We start from the raw sequence: 15,815 nt of genomic DNA, 5'->3' as shown, positions 1-15,815 counted from the left end.
ACGTCCGGTCGGACATCCGCGACGGGCGACCGGGACGTCCGGTCGGACATCCGCGACGGGCGACCGGGACGTCCGGTTGGACATCCGCGACGGGCGACCGGGACGTCCGCCATTGTGGCATGGCAACTCGGATACAGACGTCCCGTAAGGACGTCGGATGTCCTCGGACGTGCGGGCGACGGGCAGCGGACGACCGCCATTGTGGCGTGGATCAGACGTCCGGGTCGGACGTCCGAGTTTAATTTTTTTTAACTCTATATATACGGACGAGGACAACGCGGAGTGAGCCGAGAATGGCTTTGGGTTATATTTTTTGTATGACTATATATTTTTTCATTTTTATTATGTAATTTTTTTAATGAAGCATTCGCAATTTTCCCGTATTCCGTGTCAAAATTATAATTCCGTTACGTAATTAAATAATTGTGATTTTTTTTATTGCGGGAAGTCCTAGTGGGAAGGGCGATGGGAAGGGCGGATTGTGCAGGGGATGTCCTAGTGACGTGGCAGTGGGATGGGAAGTCCTTGTGACGTGGCATGAGGTGTTTTTGGGAAGTTCTAGTGGATGTTCGAGTGGGACATCTGTGCATTGGAGATGCTCTAATAGCATAATAAACATGAGCTGCCATTTAATAGTAGTAATAAGTTGTTGCAGAAAAATAAATGGATCCTAACAAAGTCAACTAAAACGTATGACGCAAATTCGAGTGAAAACAAGTAGGGCCTGGATGGGTTTTTTAGGTCCTACGGGCCTAAGTGTGCAATAAATGTCTATAGACAAACGCATCGATCCTTCTAAACCCTAACCCCTCTACACTCCACTCCACTCCACTCCACTCCACTCCACTTCGTCGGGCCCTTTTTCCTAGTCGTCTTCCTCCAGTACACGCACTCCGCCCCCTCCTCCGATAAACGGACGAGTGTGAGATGGTGTACTTTATGAAGATATGGTAGTTGTTGTTGATGATGCAGTGGATGTGGACATGGACGTGAATGTGAATATGAACGTGGTCCATGAAGAAGACGGATGTATAGAGGCAAGAGGGAGCATATTGCCGCAAGTTAGTCATCCATAAAAATATAATAGTGATATCCAGCGAACTTCTGCTCCAGATCCTCGGTCGACTCATGTTTGTTGATTCTAGGACGGAAATTTGTGGGGTCCCTTCGGCATGTGATATCCAGGTGCTACATATCGGAAAAATGGGTTACTGGTTAATTAACCATACCATTTTTGTTAGGATCTTTGTGAATGTTGAAGAGCAATTGAGAAACTAAGAAAACTCTTATTGAATTTGAGGGATACAAATTTAGCTAAGTCACAAACTCAATCAGCTAAACTAACTATTTATGCAAGTACTTGAACATAACGGCTAGTTGAGATCAATGGCTCAGATTTGATCTCATTTAACTAACTCTAATCCTACGGCTACTGAACATCCTCACGATTATGAGCTTGATTAAGCTTCTGGGCCGTAGCTAAGCTTCCCATAGACTTTCCCACAGCTGATCCATCAACACCTCACAAACTCCACCTTGATACAAAACTTGATGTATATTTTTCGAGCTTTTATATCAATGAACTAATAACACACAAACTTAATAAAATAGCTCTAAAATTACAACATTTCTGCAAGAGTACAGATGTAGTTGTAGTAAAGAGTGTCGAACCACAGAGAGGCGTAGGTTATTTAATTAGGTTTGACAAGATTCATAAACAATTTAAAAACTAAAGTAAGAAAATAGAGTTACTCAAGAGATAAAGAACGATTGCTCCTAACAACATTCAGATGAATCACTATTGTATTGATTCTATATTCAAGTTCATAAGCCATTGAGAACGATGTATCAATTTTACACTCTAAAAAGTACTAAACATACTTTAAGAATTATAGTACTTATGCTAGCTGAACACATAGCCAAAAGTACATACTCATTAGACTAATATTCCTGCGGAAGCGCGGTAAATACTAGAATAACTTCTCAAGACTAACAAATATTATGGTTAGCTGAACACTTAACACATAAACATCTTCTCAACAAACTAAACTCTTACGGATGCGTAGTAAGTATTAATTCAACTTTGAAGACTTTTTTACATCAATATTCACTTGTACATTTATCTCTGAACAAGATAAAATTAACAAGTTTTTCATCTAAGTTTTCATCCAAAGTTAAAGAGACATTAGAAAGAGGCAATTAATATACTACATTTGATGCATCAAAACATAGCATAAATAAAATTCGAACCATAGACGAAAATCAAAGCGAATGATTAAATATAGAATCTCTACAATCAATTCATCCTACTAGTGTTATGAGCAATGAAGAAAAATTAGTCACACATGCTAAAGAAGAAAAACCGTAAGATTAATGGTGTTCTCCTATAGCCGGCGGTAATCCGTCTCCGAGATGATGAAGATTGGATGCCGGATCTTCCTCCATCTCTTCTTCTTTTCTCTCTTCCTTTCTCTCCCAAGTCGTCTCCAAAACCGTCCACCCCCATCCAGACGCTGCCTTCTATCTCTTTTCTCCTTCCAACAGAACCGCTCACGTAACTGCCTTTTGTAGTTAACAAATGATTCACCCGGCCGGGTGTTTTATTGGGCATAAAATTCACCCGGTCGGGTGGCCAATTTTGAGGACTTGTTGGAATTTTTGTATTCTGAACATCATACCCGGCCGGGTGGAGTTATTAGGCATAAAATACACTCGGCCGGGTGCCTCATTTTGAGAGTTTTCTGGACTCACGAAGCAAACGGGGCAGTCCGTCATATTGGGCAGTCTGTCAACTTGGGAATTTTGCACAATTTTTTCACCATCCGAGCTTCATTCCTTGTTTCGTTTCACCATTCATTCCTCTTCCTACACCATAAAACATACTTTTGCAAGCATCAAACTATATAAATCATGTAAAGTTAGGGGAATAAAAATGTACAATTTGATTCGCATCAATGTTCAACTGCCACGTAATCTGTCCTCTCTGCAAATTCACCAGCTTCATGCAAATGTCTAACTTCGATCTTGGCAAAGGCTTTGTTATCATATCTGCTGGATTCTCCGCAGTAGCCACCTTAAAAACTTTCACTTCTTCATCCTCAATCTTCTCCCTTATGAAGTGTAGCCGCACATCAATGTGCTTACTTCTTTCATGGTAGACTTGATGCTTTGCCAAACATAATGCACTGTTGTTGTCACAACCAATGCTTATAGTTTTCTGGACTATACCGAAATCCTTGAGAATTCCCTTGAGCCAACAACCCTCCTTCACAACCACTGTCAAGGACATGAATTCAGCTTCTGTGGTTGACAAAGCAACCACTCCTTGAAGGCTGCTTTTCCAGCTTATCACAGAACCGAATAGAGTGAACAAGTATCCTGATTGGGATCTCCTAGTATCCAGGTTCCCAGCAAAATCAGAATCACTCCAGCCTACTACTGCATCATCCTCAGTCACCCTTTATCCATCAAACAGAATTCCAACATCTGTAGCCCCTTTCAGATACCTGATCAGCCATTTCAGAGCAGACCAGTGCTCCTTCCCATAATTTGACATGTATCTGCTGGTCAAGGAAATTGCTTGTGCTATATCTGGCCGAGTACTGATCAATGCATACATAGCACTTCCAATAATATTGGCATAAGGGATATTCTGCATTTCTCTCTTCTCTTCTTCAGTTTTTGCAGCTTGCTCCACTGTCAACTTATAATGTTGTCCCATTGGCACTGAGACTTCCTTCACATTATTCATCTTGAACTTGCTGATCAATTTTGAAACATAGTCAGCTTGTGTCAGCCAGATCTTCTTGCTCTCTCTCTTTCTTATTATGGACATGCCATGAATTCTTCTTGCTGGTCCTAAATCTTTCATTTCAAATGCAGATTGAAGATCCTCTTTTACTTTCTGGATCTCTTGCAAATCAGCCCCAGCCAACAACATATCATCTACATATAAGAGTAGATAAGCCACCATAGCTCCACCTGCTTCCTTTATATTCACACATTCATCATAGGCTGACCTCAAGAAACCACTCTTGACCATGTGATCATTGAACTTCATGTGCCACTGACGGCTAGCTTGCTTCAAACCATAAATGCTTCTTTTCAATAGGCAAACCTTCTTCTCATTTCCAGTTTTTACAAAACCCTTAGGTTGAGCCATGTATATGGTTTCCTTCAAATCACCATGTAGAAAAGTTGTCTTGACATCAAGTTGTTCAAGCTCCCAATCCTTCTTAGCTACAATGGCCAACAATATCCTTATTGATGTATGCTTCACCACCGGAGAAAACAATTCATCATAGTCAATACCATGCTCTTGTGTGAAGCCTCTAGCAACAAGCATGGCCTTGTATCTGACCTTATCACCATCAGCAGCCTCTATTTTCCTTTTGAAGACCCATTTACAGCTTATTACTCTCCTTCCATCTGGTCTCTCCACCAGCACCCAAGTGCCATTCTTTAGTAGTGAATATTTTTCATCCACCATTGCTTGCATCCAATTCTCCCAGTCCTTGCTCTGTACAGCCTCTTCATATGTACTAGGCTCAGAATGTTCTATGTCTTCTGCCACCATCAGACAAAAGAACAAATACTCAGCATCATAATATCTGATTGAAGTCTTGCAATTTCTCTTGATTCTATCTCTGGCTAGTCTCCAACTATTTGGTGCAACTGGACTGGAATTTTGTGCTTACTGTGGAGATTGTACAGCATCAGCAATCTGAGACTCTTTAACCTGCTGAACTCCCCCATGCTCCACTTCAATCTCAGAAACTCTTTCATGCTCAATTTCTGAAACAATAGTCCTTTTTCTTGAAGGGCAACTCATGCTCCCAGAAAATGACATCTCTACTCACAATAATCTTGCCATTTCCAGGTTCCACACACCACAGCCGATACCCCTTCTCACAATCATCTCTGCATCCTCTACTCTCAAGGGATCTCAGAGACACCAGATTCCTTTTAACCTTAGGAATGTATCTGACATAATTTAGAATGATAAAACGGCCACTGTCAGCCCTTAACCTTATTGTTCCTATCCCCTTTACTTCACAAATCTGATTGTTTCCAAGCACTATAGATCCAGAAATCTCCTTCAAGTCATCAAACCAGTGCAGATTGGGGCTCATGTGGAAGCTGCACCCTGAATCCATGATCCAGGAACCACTCTCCACATGCTCCATAACATTCAGAGCCACTGGAGCTTCATCATCTTCCACCGCCCGAGTAGTATTCACAGCTTTACCACCCAATTCCGCCTGCTTCTTTTTCCAACCGTAGCAATCTTTCTTCAAATGACCCGGTTTCTTGCACCAATGGCAAGAACGAGTCTCTCTTTGATCAGTTGGTGGTGCTGGCTTGTAGGTCTCATTAAACTTCTTGAACGGCTTCTTTCCTTTGAACTTCTTGATACTTAAGCTCTTAGACATAGGATCAGTAGATCTTCCCTCTCCCTTTTGTAGTTCTTTAGACCTCAAGGCCGATTGTACCTCACAATTTTGGAAGAACTTGAGTAAAAATGGATGTGATATGGCTTACAGATAAGAAGAGGTTCATTCCAGTCAAAAGTGATTAAGGTGAAGTGGCTACACAATCACTCTATCAGCAAGGTATGTTGCCATGATGAAATCATGCTCCACCACAAATCCAGCCTTCTTCGCTTGCTTCACGTGTGAATCTCTTTATGACTTTTGAAGCAACAATACGCTACGCTGCTCTGAGTCGACAAATGCACTTGGCTCGTCTATCAAGTATAAATCAGCTGGCTGCAGCCATGCCAAAAGAAAATAAGTGTAAAATGACAAGCAAAACACTAAAAACACACACACATTATTCACTAGGGACAGAGAGTGAGGCCAACCCTCTGTAATTCACCACAAGAAAGATTCACCATCTTTTTATCCATCAATTTTTCAATCAATAGAGGCTTCATCACATTGGATACAAACTGAGGATCCATGTATGAATCACGAATATGTGTATGAAACATACTTCTCAGTTACACTCAAATTTAGCACGCATTTTTGGTGGCTTGTATGAGAATTTGAAGTTTAGAATTTCCAAATCAGAGCCTTCTACTGAATCAGTCTTCATAAAGCCAGCCTAACATTTGAAAGGACTACATTTTCAGCATAAATAAACAAAATTAACATGTGCTCAAGTCCGACAGCATATATCCATATTTACCAGGTCTCCCGTAAAGGCAGCATACGAAGTCCGACAGATAATCACACGCTCTACCACAATGGCATAGCTGAAAACAAAGCTGACAAGTAAGATTTTCATACATGGATACTTAACAGAAAAAATGAAGATCGATCAGCAACATATTAGGTTGAAGCAAGGATGGGATGACTGGGGCAGCTTTTAATCTTTGTTTAACATCAAGATAGAACTTGATGGCTCATCAAACAAATAGATATCTGCATTACGCAGAGCAGCAATAGCTACTTGCAAACTTCTGAAGCTCTCCACCTGATAAATTTCCCACATTACGGTCCATAACATGAATCAATTCAAGGTCAGCAGCAATTTCCTGTTTCATATCTCTGAGTAAGAAATTGGCCAACATTGCGGTGAAGTAGAATAACTTCTTCAGTGCCAATTTTTCCTTGGATAACTTGATGTGTTGGGGCTTGGTGGATGCCTGAGAATAAATGAGAATTAACAAGGAAAAACCATGAAAGCTCAATTCTAGCAACATCAGCTAACTAACACCTTCAATTTATCTTTAACAAAACTGTTGAAGTAATCTGTGAAAGCTCATTTCGTCCCACGATGCCCAGAACTTGGCCAGGTCACGGTATAGGTAATCTGTGAAAATGTTGGAGAAATTAGAAAGTGGTGCTTGAAAAGGTACAAGTATGATGGAAGAATAGGTGAATTAAATAACATGTGGGCATGGATGCATGCACACGAGGGGAGCGTAAAGAATAATTAGTTAGATCTATCATTTCAAGTTTGTTATGCCAATTCACAGCTATATAAGCTGATTTCCTTTAAGTTGTAATGCTCATGTTTTCGAATTAATGCAAGCTGCTTCTCCTTCCTCACTTTCATCTCCATCTCATAGTTCTATACGTGTTGGTGCAATTCCGGTCGCCGTTCCGATCTCTGTACCAAAAAGCAAGCAAGTTGCCTATGAAAACATAACAAAACAAACCTAAGCAATTTAAAGGAGTGAGGGCCGTAACGATGGGTGGAATCCTTGTCGGAGGCGATGGGGATGCGCGTCCATTCCTGGTCTGACATCTCTCTGTTGAACAAGATTTTAACTTAGAAATCAAAATCAACAGAAATCGTAATCCCAATTCAAAATCGCATTCGTGTATATATTGGCATACAAAGAAGTAGAGGCGCTGGGGATCGAGTGGGAATTTCAATGGTGTGGTTCGAGAGTTGCAAAGCTGTGAATAACGAGAAAAAATTCTCTAGTCCATGTATACCACATGGCAATCTTATTTGGTATACCTCACTAATAAAATCTTGCCAAATGGAAATGTATAGCATACATGGCCAAACAATTATAATGACATAATATGATGTTTTAAGGAAATTTTTATAATTTCCATATATAAAATGATTATCATATTGGTTGCACTAAAATGATTATAATATTGCACCGCCAATTTATATCGAGACTGTTATTCTTTTATATTGATATATAAAATATAAATTATATTTATCTATTTAATGGGAACTTTTATCCTTTTTTATCCATATATACATAAATTTAATTATATTAGCATCGCACACAATAAGTTTAATATATGAATGACTACGCAACCAGGTTCTATTTTTTTATTTTATCATTACACATACACTATATAATGATTATATGTTAAGTTAAAATATTAATTAAGATAGTTAATAATAATAAAATGATATGATGGATCTTATACAATAGACAATATGTGAATAAAATTTAATATGAATTTAAAGAAATTGAAATACTACAACTATTTATTAGGGTATTCAAATTAAGAATTACAATCTTCTATTATGTAATTAAAATAAGATTATCTTGATAAAGGAACATCAACTATAAATCTAAGAAGATGAGACTTTACTAGTCATAAATATGCCTGTTTTTAATTTATATTTACTTAACTGTAAAAAATAATTATAAAATAATGAAGATAAAAATTAAATATATATAAAGATATAATCAATAAATTATAAATATAGTCAATAATATATAACTACTTGACTAAAAAAAGACCAGATTTTGATACATACGATTCTAGAAAATTATGTGATGAAATATAAAAAATGAATAAAAATGTACTCAAGTGAAAAAAAATACAAAGGAAAAAAAGCATTATACAAAAAGAATGTGCTTATCAAATCTCAAACGACTTTAATTCTTTACTTGAAATGAACAATTAATAATTTAACTTATTGTGTGTATATATGATTGTATATATTATATATGGGAATTATAAAAATTTTCTTAAAATATCATATTATGCCATTATAATTATTTGGCCATGTATGCTATACATTTCCATTTGGCAAGATATTATTAGTGAAGCATACCAAATAAGATTGCCATGTGGTGTTCATGGACTAGAGAATTTTTTCTCGTGAATAACAGTTAAAAATCTAATTAATCACCATTAATGAAATTTCCTTAATTATAGAAATATAATTTTGTAATGTTTCTGAGGTGTGACGTTTCAAACTTTCAATGTGTTCTTCTCATTTTGAGTGTTTTTGGATATAAAATATTAAAGTCTAAATTTGTTCCTTTATTTTTACTCTAATTTTTTTTATTCTTTTACATTGAATTGTTATCTTTTTGGTCCCAAATAATAAATTTTAGTTTAAAATTAACATTTTTCATTAAATACGGTGATTTAATCAAATTAGTTAATTAATTATAAATCTAATTAACCGATCACAATATTAAAATTTATAAAATATTTTTTTACCTATAAAATATTTCACATATTTTTATTATAGGTAAAAAATATTTTATTTATTTTAAAATCTAGCTAATTAGATTTAAAATTATATTACTAATTTGGTCAAATCACATTTGACTAATAATTTAACGGAAGGTTAACTTTGGATTAAAATATATTATTTGGACCAAAAATATCAAACTTAATACTACTATAAATGATCAAATTTGGACTTTGGTCTATAAAATATTAATTCATCCATCCCATAAGAATATGGACTATTTCCTTTTTAGTTTGTCTCACAATAATATAAATTTTCTAGGTTTAGAAATTCTTTTCTCTCTAATAAGGTGAGACTCATTCTCCACTAATAATACTTAATTACTTTTTCTCTTTACCATTTTTTTTCTTTATCAATTTTATCAATTTTGAATTAAAATCTTTGTTGAATTGAAAATCTATATTCTTTTAGACAGGGCAGTGGTATTTATTTATAGTAGATGCTCATGTGGAAATTCCAAAAAAAATTATAGTAGGGAGCACTACTTTTTGTCTAGAGATATGTTACTAGCTGATTCACTGCTTTACCCGAGTTTCCAAACGCCTGAAATCATGAACAACTTCAACCAATTAGAATACACATACGCCTCACATATTCACCGTTTCTGTGCATTGCAGTCCTAATGAGCTTAAGAGCATCCACAACCGTGCTCTTGCCAGCGGCACGGTTGTGGGCCCGGACGGTACTATTCATGCCTGCTATCTGGCAAGAGCACAACACCCACAACTGTGCTCTTCTGCAAGGACGAGCACAATTAATTTAAAATTCAATTAAACAATAACATTTCCATAATATTAAAATTCATTTAAAAACCACAATAAATATTACAAATGACAAATAAAATTAAACATTACATAATTAAAATCCTAAAAATTAAAAAAACCACTACTCGTTGCCGAATTTCGCCCACATGTGGTTGATTAGGTCTTCTTGTAGTTGATTGTGGATTCGAGTATCGCGCATTGTGTGTCTTGTCTCGATCCTCTGGCCAACCGTCGTATGCTCGCCTCGGCGTGGGGGAGACCTCGCTGTTGAGCTTCCGGCTTCGTCCTCGTCGTAGAAGCTAGCCGCCCTCGGCCCTTCGTCGGCTATAATCATGTTGTGTAATATAATACACGTGATGTCGGCGATATTATTCACGTACCACAGCCGAGCCGGGGCATTCACAATGTTGAATCGAGCTTGAAGGACCCCGAAGGCTCTTTCGACGTCCTTCCGCGCTGACTCTTGACGCTGCGCAAAAAGAACCCGTCTCGGGTCGTGCGGGTTGTGGAGCGTCTTCACGAACGTCGACCACCTTGGGTAGATACCATCGGCGAGATAGTAACCCATGCGGTATGTATTTCCGTTGATGGTGAAGTCGATCGCCGGTGCTACACCATTCATCACATCATTGAAGAGTGGTGAAGAATAGAGCACGTTCAAGTCGTTGTTGGATCCGGCAACGCCGAAATATGCATGCCAAATCCATAGGCGATAGTCGGCGACCGCCTCAAGGATAAGTGTTGGGCCGCCGCCTTTGTGACCGCTTAAGTGTTGCCCCCTCCAAGCAGTCGGGCAATTCTTCCACCTCCAATGCATGCAGTAAATGCTGCCAAGCATTCCGGGAAAGCCATGAACTGATTCGTGAAGACGAAGCAACCGTTGGCAATCATCGGTTGTGGGTGCCCGAAGGAATTCATCCCCAAAAGCAGAACGAACGCCCTCGCAAAAATTCTTTAAACAAAGGATTCCAGTGGACTCACCGATATGCAAATACTCGTCGAAGATGTCGGTCGTTTGCCCAGTAGCGAGTTGTCGGATGGCACACGTACACTTCTGCAATGCCGTGATACTTTGCCGACCGGCTGCATCTACACCTGTTTGAAAGTATTCAACACGTGCGGACAATGTGTTGACAATTCGCATGAACAAGCGCTTTGACATGCGAAAACGGCGCCTGAAGTAATCTGCCGGAAACCGCGGATGGTCGGCAAAGTAGTCGGCAACGAGCCTTTCGTGGGCTCCCTCCCGGTCACGATGGATGTAGCGGCGATTTGATCTAGTGCGTTGAGGAGGATGAGCGGGGGTATTCGCCGCGACATATGCTTCGTAAGCGGCACGATGTTGTTCGTAGTATTCTTGTTCTTCGCGCTCCGCTTCCGCCATGAGATGAGTGAAATCCATTTGATATTTTGAGTGAAGGTTGAATGTGTTGATAGTTTGTATAAGAATTATGAATGAGAGATGAATGAGAGATGAATTGATGTGATAAATGAGTGATGAATGTGTGTATTTATAGATGATTTTGGGAAAAAAAATCAAAAAAATTCAGAAAAAACGGGAAAAAAACGGCCATATTTTTGGGATTTGGAAAATATATTTTTTTTTTATTTTTTAGCATTATTTATAATTAAATACCGATTTAAAAAAAAAGTTTAAATGCAACGGCGTAGCCGTTGCCCAATCCCGTGCCGCCACGTGTGCGTCCGTTGGCACGGACGTGCTCGATACATCGAGCAGCGCCGTGCCAGCCGTGGCGACGGACGGCTGCGCATGCTCTAAAGCTTGCATTTATTGACTACCGAAATTTTCATCGATATTAATAAATTGTAGTTTTTGTTGGATATTTGATACAGAAATATAGGACACTCTACGATGTAATATGAAGGAAAAGTGAAATTAAACTTCTCACAAAAAATATATACAAAATACACACAAAAGAGATGGTGCTTTCTTTCTCTTTATCTATGAGCTACGACTCTTTATTCTAATATTTGATCAGTTACGATCAGCACCAACTAAGCTATTTATAGGTAAATAAAGTTGAAAACAAAGTCAATATTTGGTAGCTAGATTTTACACTTACACTGTGTGTCCTACTCTTGATCATACATACATGATGTCATCATTTACTTAAAGTAGATAGAACACATCCAATATTATCCTCAAAACTCACCGCCTAATGATGTAGATGGAGCGTGGCTTCTTCCATTTAGCCATAAGAGATAAAGTTTCATTAAAATAGCACCATAAATTTCTTTAGATGATGCACCACCAAGTCATTTCTTAATTTTGAAATAATTGATTTTAATAATCTCATCATCCTTCCTTAAACTCTTCATTCCAAACATAATCTTCAATCTTCTAAACATATTGTGCTTCAATGGCTTCGTAAATGTATCCGCAACTTGCACATGTGATTTGCAATACACCAACTCCACATCATGTTTGTTCACGTGCTCCCGAATAAAATGACGAGAGTATCAATATGCTTACTTTTTTCATAGAACACCGGATTTTTCGCAAGTGCTATGTCCGACTTGTTATCAACATATATCCTCGTCGAGCCTTTTTGCACAAATCCCGAAAGTTGAGTACGTTTCTCAACCAAATGGAATGACACACCGTTGAACATGTTGTGTAACATACTCAGCTTCACATGTTGTGAGTGTCACTATAGTTGCTTCTTTAGCGACCAAGTAAAGACAACATATCCAATATAAAAATAGTAGCCAGTAATGCTTTTTCTTTCATCTAAGGCTCGACAGGGAGATATATGTTGATAACAAGTCCACCATAGCACTTGCAAAGAATCCGGTGTTCCACGGAAGAAGTAAGCATATTGATACTCTCTATCATTTTATTCGAGAGCACGTGAATAAACATTATGTGGAGTTGGTGTATTACAAGTCACAAGATCAAGTTACATATATATTTATGAAGCCACTAAAGCACGATGTGTATTACAAGTCACAAGATCAAGTTACATATATATATTTATGAAGCCACTAAAGCACGATGTTCTTAGAAGATTGAAGATCATGCTTGGAATAAAGACTAAAGAATTGAGTTTTAAGAAAAGATGTTGAAACTCAATTACTTTAAAATTAAGAAATGACTTGGTGGAGGTTATGCAGCAGCTGCATCATCCAAAGAAATCTGTGGTGCTATTTTATGGATGAAACTCTATCTCTTCATGGTTAAAATGGAAGCCGCACTCCATCTGCATCATTAGGTGGTGAGTTTTAAGGATAATATTTGATGTCTTCCTAATTAAATAAATGATAGCATCATCTATGTATGATCAAGAGTAGGACGTCTAGCATAAATGTGTAATCTAGCTAGCAAATATTGACTTTGTTTTCAACTTTATTTACAGTGAAGGATGTAATCTAGAGAAGTGAATTTAAACTTCTCACAAAAGGATATACTCCCTTCATCCATGATTAAATATCACTATGTCACATACTTGACCGGCCCAAGTTTTAAGAAATCGTTTGACTTTATGTTTTAAAGTGAGTGAAAAAGTTAGTGAAAGGTGAGACCTAATTTTATATATTGGTTTTATAATAAAAATGCGAGTGGAATGAAATTGTTTGACTTTATGGTGTAAAGTAGGTAAAAAAGTTAGTAGAATGTGAGACCTACTTTTATATATTTATTTTATAATAAAATATGAGTGAAATAAAATTGTGTAATTTAGGGTCCACTTATCAAATATAGTTAAATGAAATGAAATATTTATTAGTAGACGGATAAAAAAAATGAGATATTTAATGATGGACGTAGGGAGTATACGCACAAAAAGGGGTGCTTCAGCACTATAAAGTGTAGGGATCAGACGTAGATCGGATTCACTATTTACCAAGACCTCTTTGTTCTCAGTTAGGGAGCTCAGTCAAACTCCAACCACGCTTACAAAGAACTTGAATACAGAATATAGAATATAGATCTATCTATTACACAAGACTAAGATCCTTTCCTATCTCCAGCTTCTTCTACCTGCACACTTGACAAACAAATCAGTACCACAAGAAATAGATCCTCTCGGATCTAACACAGTTACACGAGTAAACACAAGATGCAAGTAATGAACACAGAAGAAATTGATGCTTCGGCTCAGACACTCGCCGATAGCACAAGCCAATTCTCAAGAACTCAGATCCACAAGGAGCACAGTAGAATCAACCAGGGATTAACCTCACACTCCAGATTCTAGCTCAAACCGACTCCAAAACACCAGATCTAAACCGTTCGAAAACGAACTCACACAGAAACACTCACACACCAAAACCCTAGTTTCACCAACGCTTTAGCAACCGAAGTGGTTGCCTTCTCTGATACTGTAGCAAGGTCTACTACACTTACAACCGTGAGAAATCACAAAGAAACCGTCGGCGAACCGTCGGAGGAGGAAGCAGGAAGAGAGAAGAAGAGAGAGTTTCTGAGAGATTCGAGAGAAAGGGAGAGAGTGTGTGTATCAAGGAATGAGGAAAACCAAAAGACTCACCTCTCACATAACAAGCACACACCACAATCCAATGGCTACGATCCTTGATCCGGTTGGGAGTACACGTGGCTGCATCTGGAGTGGGAGGCATAAGTATTGGTCCCAGCCCAATTCAACATCACATGGGCCAGAGAAAAGACCAGCCCAAATGAGAGTCCACCAATTATTCAACATACTCTACCTTGGACTTCATTCTGAGAAACCAGCCTGTGCTATAGGCTAAAGTGAAGACTCATCATAGCCTGCAAGGCAATTCCCCCCTTCAGCCTTAAAGAACAACAAGGTTCACTGGCATTTAGGGGAACCACCACGCTGCCTCCAGACACCAGAGAGTTAAACCCATTAGTCTAGGAGGGCTTCCTGCCTCAAGTCACCTACCAGCTTTACCAATGCCAGCAAGATGCCTGAGGACTTTTATCTCCGTGACATGCATCTACCCTAGATCAAAATGCAGAAACTTTATGCAGAAAAGAAGTTTTTCAACTGGCAAAGGTTTTGTCCCCATATCAGCAGGGTTTTTATCTGTATGCGCCTTTTGAAGAAACACTTAACCCTTTTCTACTATGTCCCTAATGTAATGGAACCTGACATCAATGTGTTTAGTTCTATCATGGAAAACAGGGTTTTTACATAACTGAATAGCAGACTGAGAATCAGAAAACACAGAGGGAGATAACTTCAGAAATTTAAGTTCAGAGAGAACTCCCTTTAACCAGACTGCTTCTTTCATTGCTTCTGTGATAGCAATGTACTCTGACTCAGTAGTGGACAAGGCCACTATATGCTGCAATTGAGACTTCCAGCTGATGCAAGACTTACACACAGAAAAAACATATGAAGTGGTTGACTTACTCTTATCCATGTCATTTGCGTAGTTAGAATCCACAAAACCAGTTAAAGAAACACCATCTTCACACTTAGAATAACACAATCCATATTTTGCAGTATGCTTAAGATATCTCAGAAGCCATTTCAAAGCTTCCCAATGCACAGGACCAGGATTAGACATATACCTACTAAGACATGACACAGCATAAGCAATGTCAGGCCTAGTACTGACCATCATGTACATCACTGAACCAATAGCATTAGCATAGGGAACCTTTTTCATAGCATCAATATCATATTTGGTTTAAGGACATTGATCTTTACTCAACACAAAATGAGCAGCCAAAGGAACTGAAGCAGGTTTTGCATCAACCATATTAAACTTCTTGAGAATTTTGTACACATAGGGTTCCTGATGCAGCACAAGGGTAGAAGTCTTTCTATCTCTGAAAATGTTTATCCCTAAGATCTTCTGAGCATCACCTAAGTCTTTCATATCAAAATTCTCACTTAAGGCAGACTGAACAGATGTTATGGTTTTCAAACATGGCCCCATTATAAGCATGTCATCAACATATAGCAGCAAGAACACATGCATAGGAGAATCAAGGTTCTTAACATATAAGCATGCATCAAAAGTGCTTCTAACAAAACCCAACTTATGCATACAACTGTTAAACTTAATATTCCATTGCCTAGGAGACTGTTTCAAACCATATAGGGCCTTTTTCAGTAAACACATGAT

At 38.2% G+C, this 15,815-nt stretch overlaps 1 pseudogene; it reads right to left on the bottom strand.

Annotated features, from left to right (window-relative positions):
• Nucleotides 1-1,062: 1,062 nt before the first annotated feature.
• On the bottom strand, nucleotides 1,063-15,353 carry LOC121808821 (annotated as a pseudogene).
• Between the last annotated feature and the right edge of the window lie 462 nt (nucleotides 15,354-15,815).

This window comes from Salvia splendens, chromosome 6, assembly GCF_004379255.2.
Source record: "Salvia splendens isolate huo1 chromosome 6, SspV2, whole genome shotgun sequence".
Taxonomy (NCBI): Eukaryota; Viridiplantae; Streptophyta; class Magnoliopsida; order Lamiales; family Lamiaceae; genus Salvia; species Salvia splendens.
Note: the sequence above shows the minus strand (reverse complement) of the source record. Positions and strands in the feature narration are given on the sequence as shown.